Source organism: Berghia stephanieae, chromosome 7, assembly GCF_034508935.2.
Source record: "Berghia stephanieae isolate SIO BIC M18660-M18661 chromosome 7, UCSD_Bste_1.3, whole genome shotgun sequence".
Taxonomy (NCBI): Eukaryota; Metazoa; Mollusca; class Gastropoda; order Nudibranchia; family Aeolidiidae; genus Berghia; species Berghia stephanieae.
Genome location: NC_088366.1, coordinates 59,238,185 through 59,245,826, shown reverse-complemented (window position 1 = coordinate 59,245,826; position 7,642 = coordinate 59,238,185). Strand labels below are relative to the sequence as shown.

The following is a 7,642-nucleotide window of genomic DNA, read 5'->3' as shown; positions in this document are numbered from 1 at the left end:
CAGTTTCTCAGATCGGTAAGTTAGAAAGAAATCCGTACATTTATAATTACAAATAAATGATGATGATGATGATGGTTATGATAAGACTATATTGATGATGATGATGATGATGATGATGATGATAAATGTGACCCTTCGTCTCGAAACGGTATTATGTCGGTGTGAATTGGACCCCGAAAAGTGACTTTAGAATTAAATTGATATCTAGTAAATACCAATTTTTGAGCTTTTGCATTGTGAGAAATTGTCTTCATTCTTTAACATAACAAATCGAAACAAATGCCAAGTTTCATGTTTTTGTCAATAAATTCAATTTTTTGCACCCAAGTCATCCCGACATAATACCGTTTAGGGACGGTGAGTCACAAATGATAATAATAATAATAATAATAATAATAATAATATAATAATAATAATAATAATGATAATAATAATTATAATAATAATAATAAATAATAATAATAAAAATAATTAATAATAATAATAATAATAATTATTATTATAATAATGCTTATAATAATAATAATAATAATAATAATAATAATAATAATATAATAATAAAATAATAATAATAATATAATAACAACAACAACAACAACATCGATCTCGGTTCCTTTGCATGTGATCCTAGTTCTCTACCAACCGATGTTTGTAAGCGTCTATTTAGATTTGGTTTACAGTGTTGTGTCAATATCCAATAATATGCTAATTTGTGTATTATCATCCCATATTAGCCTAATATGTGTGAACGACGAAAAGGCTGTGTTAACGAATTAGTCAGTGTGTATTTATTGATTTCAAACGAGATAGTCCATGAATAATACTGTCGACAAATAAAATATATTATTATTATTAATAACGAATGGCATATGGTTTTAAAATATTCAATATTCTGTTCTCTCTCTCTCTCTCTCTCTCTCTCTCTCTCTCTCTCTCTCTCTCTCTCTCTCTCTATATATATATATATATATATATATATATATATAATATATATATATATATATATATATATATATATCCATCTTTCTCTCTCATTTTACTATCTATCAATCCATCCATCTGTCTATCTATCTATCTATCCATCCATCTATCTCATTTATTTAACTGTCTATCAATCCATCCATCTATCTATCAATCCATCCATCTATCTATCTATCTATCTACCTATCTCTATATATCTATCTACGTATCCAAAATTCAAATGTTATCAATTTTATTTCAATTTCTAATTTTAGCACCCCGGTGGGGAGGATATTATAATGGAATATGCCGGTGTGACGCAACTTCCGCTTTCATCGACAAGGTCACAGCCGAGATGCATACGACATGTTATCCGACTATTTCATTGGAGACGTTCCTCCTGTAAGTATGGATAACCAGCTCTTCAATTTTTCATCAATCTTCTTCCCTTATCTTTAAAAAAAAATGTCCAGATGTCGTATTTTTTAACTTTAAAAATAGTTTTAAAAGCTATTTATGGTGTAAGTGATAATGGACTTTGTGGTTTTTCTGAGGAGAGAAAAAAAAGCATGTTTATTTATTTTGTGATTATTTTGTCTAAAGTTTTGTCTGATTTGAAAACTGCATATTGTCAAAAGTTAAATTTACTATAGAATTACACTATAACCCGCTTAAAATATAGGAAACGTGTATCGCGTCTGTTTGGATTTTTTTTTTTAACATACACATACACACACACATAAACACAGAGAGAGGGGGAGAGAGAGAGAGAGAGAGAGAGAGGAGAGAGAGAGAGAGAGAGAGAGAGAGAGAGAGAGAGAGAGACCATATCTTAATGTGTTAAACGATAATTCATTAAAACCGTTTGTTTGTTTATTTACACAGGCTGACTGGCTTCCAGAAAAACAAGCCACATGAGCTCATCCAAAAATATCGTGACCACTGAACCTAGTCAAGGCGCTCGCTGCTCCCATTTGCAGCAAAAAGCCACATTGATGGACAGAATGCCTGCCCAACCAACCTGCGAAAAGACCAATCAATGATCTCTGAAACAAGCCAATCAATCAAAAACGCCTTCACCAAGTGCTTTGTGAAGATGATAATTAATATTATGTCATAAACGTTGAAGGTGATGATGATGAAGACGCTGACGAGGAAGGTAACGAGAAGGAGAAATGCACTAAAATTATACATGTTGTAAACCAGTATGTTGCCGAACTCTGGAAAACGCCATAATATTTGAAAATTTGGCCAGAAAACTCGTCCTTCAAATATCGATCGATTTAAATGACCCTCATCTTGGCAAAAAACCTCTCAAACCTGGGACATTCGCGAATTAAAGATGCTATTTTTATGAATGATTTGTTGCTGTTGTTGTTGAAACCATTGTTGTAATTATTGATCTAGTATTATCATCACCACCGCCATCACCAACACCACCATCATCATAATCATAATCATCATCATCATCATCACCACCATCATCATCATCATCATATGCATGCCATGTCTGTAAACGAATTTCCATTTTTTTGGATCAATAAAGCATATATTATTATTATTATCATTATTATTATCAACATTATTATTATTATTATTATTATTATTATTATTATTATTATTATTATTATTATTATTATTATTATTATTATTATCAACATTATTATTATTATTATTATTATTATCATCATCATCATCATCATCATCATCATCATCATCATCATCATCATCATCATCATTATCATCATCATCATAGCAATATTCCAATTTTTTAAACTATTAAAAAATGATATTGAATACCTACTTAATTAAACATTATACAGTGTATAATTTCCCTGTACATTATCTCGGGACTTTATATATACGTTATTTATAAAAATAATAAATATGTTGCCTTTTTAACGCCAAGTATCCATATTTTTATACACAGTTTATTTATTTATTGATACAACCAAAACTGCTGCAACTGCAATATCAGATTATAGGGAATGAGATTAGCGGAAGAGTAGCGTCCCTTGATTGGACGTCACCCATAGTCTGTGACGTCACCGGCGGAAAAGTTATTAGAGAGAGAACGTTATGTTGGTTGTGCGCATGCGTCTCTCGCCGGTGACGTCACAGACTATGGGTGACGTCCAATCAAGGGACGCTAATCTCATTCCCTATAGCATGTTTATTTTATCAAATGTTGGAAACGTAAAGAAATGTACACAGGAGTATATATGTTACTATACAGTATGATAAAGGGTTGTGTAATATTATGGGCATATTGTTTTTCTATGAATAACAATAAATATAATATGAGTGTGTGTGTGTGTGTGTGGGTGTGTGTGTGGGTATGTGTGTTACTTGCGTATCTTGGTTGACGGTAGTACTCAGTGACCTTTGTTGTATTGATTACAAATTTAAAAAAAAACAAACAAAACTCGGTGAGATTGTTACGAGATTGTTACGATTTTGCTATAATATTATCCTTGTTATCGATGACGATGAGATTGTTACGATTATGCTTTGTCCTTGTTATCGGTGACTATGAGATTGTTACGATAATATTACTTTTTTTATATAGATATATCGACATTTTAAATATTTTTGATAACAGTAAAACCCAATAATTATTGACAGATCTCATTCTTGTGTTGTACTTGGACAAGTGCGGGGTTTTATTTTTGTTTTGTTTTTGTTTTTGTTTTTGTTTTTGTTTTGTTTTTTTTTTTTTGTTTTTTTTTTTTGTTGTTTTTTTTTTTTGGGGGGGGGGGGGGTGGGGGGTTCATGTAGGATCAAGGTTTATGGGATATTTTTTTAAAATTGGCATTATCGTTTCATATTTCATGGATAAGATTTAAATTATTTTAATCTAGATCTTGTGACAGAATTATTTTTTTAAAAGGAAAATACACAAGAGAACGTGTTGAAGAGTTTTGGATACAACATACATTGATAATGTAATGCTTTCGCTTTCATGAAAGTCTCGGTAGAGCTTAAATAATAATAATAATAATAATAATAATAATAATATATAACCAATTCACGGGTAACGAAGACTATTTTTTTATTCCTCCCTTTTATTTAGTTATGTTTTAAATTATTTGTTTTTGTGGTTATTCTGTGTTCCCGGTTGGGGGGGGGGGGGTAGTATTACAGGTGTATGTGTATAGTTACCTGATATTTTGAGTTGTATTTTTTAATTGTTTATTTGTACTTTTTTTAATGCTTCTTTTGGAGGGGGGGGGGGTGTTGTTGAAATTTTTCTTTGTTTTTTGTTTTGTTACTTTATTTTTGTTTTGTTTTTTGTTTTTTTTTTTCATACAGACGGGAATCAGCAGCCAATCAAAAGTGATAATGCTCGTTTCAGTTTATTATTGTTTTTCCCCGAGACTGTTATTTATTAATATTATAGCCTTAATTTATATTATTGGATTCAGCGCAAAATCTTGATGCTTTTTTTAACTTATTACAATGTAATATTTATTATTATTATGTCTGGCGTGCTATTTCTATGCAGTTATTTGACTTCATGATATATATATATATATATATATATATATATATATATATATATATATATATATATATATATATATATATATATATATTATACAATCAGTATTATTAATAATAAAAAAGAAGTACACTCTAATATTAAGTCTTTTTCATTTATTTTTTTCTTATAATGTTACTGTCTATTGGAGGGTTTTTGACCTCCCAAGATGGACAGGAGGTCACTTGTTGTGTCTTCTATCCCCCTATATTATCTGGTTTCCGAGTTGCTTTCTGTCTTTGTCTTGGGATGAGATTACTTGGTCTCCCATAGTGGGCAGGGAGGGACATACTGTGTCTTCTATCCCCCTATATCTGTTTTCCAACTTGCTTTCTGTCTTTGTCTTGGAATGTGATTACCAAGTTTTGTCCTGATCCTGGCCAGAGTCCTTGTCTGCGAGGGAAACAGTCGAATGTATAGTTATAGTTTTTGGAGATGATATTTTTTTACTTGTAAATCATCTCTCTGTTATGCGCTGTATTATGTTTTGTTTATGTATTATATATGATTTGTAAACATTTGAGTGTATTCCTCTTAGTAGAGACCTGTGCTTGTGTCTGGATGAGACTTTTAGGTGATCTCAAACTCAGTGCTTTGATAGTGTGCTCTTGGAATCTATTAATTCAGAAAAGTGAGTGGAGCAGGCACTTATTTTGGTAACAACAAGATATGAAGTGAGTAGAAAAGTGCCAGAAGACAATAGAGAATAAAAAATTTTTTCGCGGCGGTGGTGGGGTTTGAACCTGCGACCTTATTGGTACGACAACTCCGCCTGGCAGGTGAGAGCGTGGCTCTACCGTGTGAGCTATCCACGAACACAAAAATATTCGTTTCAAACCCCAAAATCATTTCTAGATCCCTCTCTCACCCACATTCTTGAGATCGCCGATTCGTTCACCACCATCGCGAAGTAATTTTGACCAGCAGTTAAGCTTAATAGCCAATATTCTCATCACAAACATATAACATAGAAACGATTGAGACATTGAGTATGCTCCGGTGTATGGGGTGAATTTTTAATTCAGAAAAGTGAGTGGAGCAGGCACTTATTTTGGTAACAACAAGATATGAAGTGAGTAGAAAAGTTGTTATTCTCTATTGTCTTCTGGCACTTTTCTATTCACTTCATATCTTGTTGTTACCAAAATAAGTGCCTGCTCCACTCACTTTTCTGAATTAAAAATTCACCCCATACACCGGAGCATACTCAATGTCTCAATCGTTTCTATGTTATATGTTTGTGATGAGAATATTGGCTATTAAACTTAACTGCTGGTCAAAATTACTTCGCGATGGTGGTGAACGAATCGGCGATCTCAAGAAGTGGGTGAGAGAGGGATCTAGAAATGACTTTGGGTTTGAAACGAATATTTTTGTGTTCGTGGATAGCTCACACGGTAGAGCCACGCTCTCACCTGCCAGGCGGAGTTGTCGTACCAATAAGGTCGCAGGTTCAAACCCCACCACCGCCGCGAAAAATTTTTTATTCTCTATTGTCTTCTGGCACTTTTCTACTCACTTCATATCTTGTTGTTACCAAAATAAGTGCCTGCTCCACTCACTTTTCTGAATTAAAAATTCACCCCATACACCGGAGCATACTCAATGTCTCAATCGTTTCTATGTTATATGTTTGTGATGAGAATATTGGCTATTAAGCTTAACTGCTGGTCAAAATTACTTCGCGATGGTGGTGAACGAATCGGCGATCTCAAGAAGTGGGTGAGAGAGGGATCTAGAAATGACTTTGGGTTTGAAACGAATATTTTTGTGTTCGTGGATAGCTCACACGGTAGAGCCACGCTCTCACCTGCCAGGCGGAGTTGTCGTACCAATAAGGTCGCAGGTTCAAACCCCACCACCGCCGCGAAAAAATTTTTTATTCTCTATTGTCTTCTGGCACTTTTCTACTCACTTCATATCTTGTTACCAAAATAAGTGCCTGCTCCACTCACTTTTCTGAATTAAAAATTCACCCCATACACCGGAGCATACTCAATGTCTCAATCGTTTCTATGTTATATGTTTGTGATGAGAATATTGGCTATTAAGCTTAACTGCTGGTCAAAATTACTTCGCGATGGTGGTGAACGAATCGGCGATCTCAAGAAGTGGGTGAGAGAGGGATCTAGAAATGACTTTGGGTTTGAAACGAATATTTTTGTGTTCGTGGATAGCTCACACGGTAGAGCCACGCTCTCACCTGCCAGGCGGAGTTGTCGTACCAATAAGGTCGCAGGTTCAAACCCCACCACCGCCGCGAAAAAATTTTTTATTCTCTATTGTCTTCTGGCACTTTTCTACTCACTTCATATCTTGTTGTTACCAAAATAAGTGCCTGCTCCACTCACTTTTCTGAATTAAAAATTCACCCCATACACCGGAGCATACTCAATGTCTCAATCGTTTCTATGTTATATGTTTGTGATGAGAATATTGGCTATTAAGCTTAACTGCTGGTCAAAATTACTTCGCGATGGTGGTGAACGAATCGGCGATCTCAAGAAGTGGGTGAGAGAGGGATCTAGAAATGACTTTGGGTTTGAAACGAATATTTTTGTGTTCGTGGATAGCTCACACGGTAGAGCCACGCTCTCACCTGCCAGGCGGAGTTGTCGTACCAATAAGGTCGCAGGTTCAAACCCCACCACCGCCGCGAAAAAATTTTTTATTCTCTATTGTCTTCTGGCACTTTTCTACTCACTTCATATCTTGTTGTTACCAAAATAAGTGCCTGCTCCACTCACTTTTCTGAATTAAAAATTCACCCCATACACCGGAGCATACTCAATGTCTCAATCGTTTCTATGTTATATGTTTGTGATGAGAATATTGGCTATTAAGCTTAACTGCTGGTCAAAATTACTTCGCGATGGTGGTGAACGAATCGGCGATCTCAAGAAGTGGGTGAGAGAGGGATCTAGAAATGACTTTGGGTTTGAAACGAATATTTTTGTGTTCGTGGATAGCTCACACGGTAGAGCCACGCTCTCACCTGCCAGGCGGAGTTGTCGTACCAATAAGGTCGCAGGTTCAAACCCCACCACCGCCGCGAAAAAATTTTTTATTCTCTATTGTCTTCTGGCACTTTTCTACTCACTTCATATCTTGGAATCTATATATGTTTCGCAGTTGAACCAA

General features: G+C 34.5%; 1 long non-coding RNA gene across 1 annotated transcript; it reads left to right on the top strand.

Moving 5' to 3' along the window:
• The first annotated feature begins 2 nt into the window (after positions 1 to 2).
• On the top strand, positions 3 to 1,986 carry LOC144977570 (uncharacterized). The gene is made up of 3 exons (XR_013646334.1): positions 3 to 15; positions 1,236 to 1,362; positions 1,846 to 1,986. It is a non-coding gene; the product is annotated as an uncharacterized LOC144977570 (long non-coding RNA).
• The last annotated feature ends 5,656 nt before the right edge of the window (positions 1,987 to 7,642 follow it).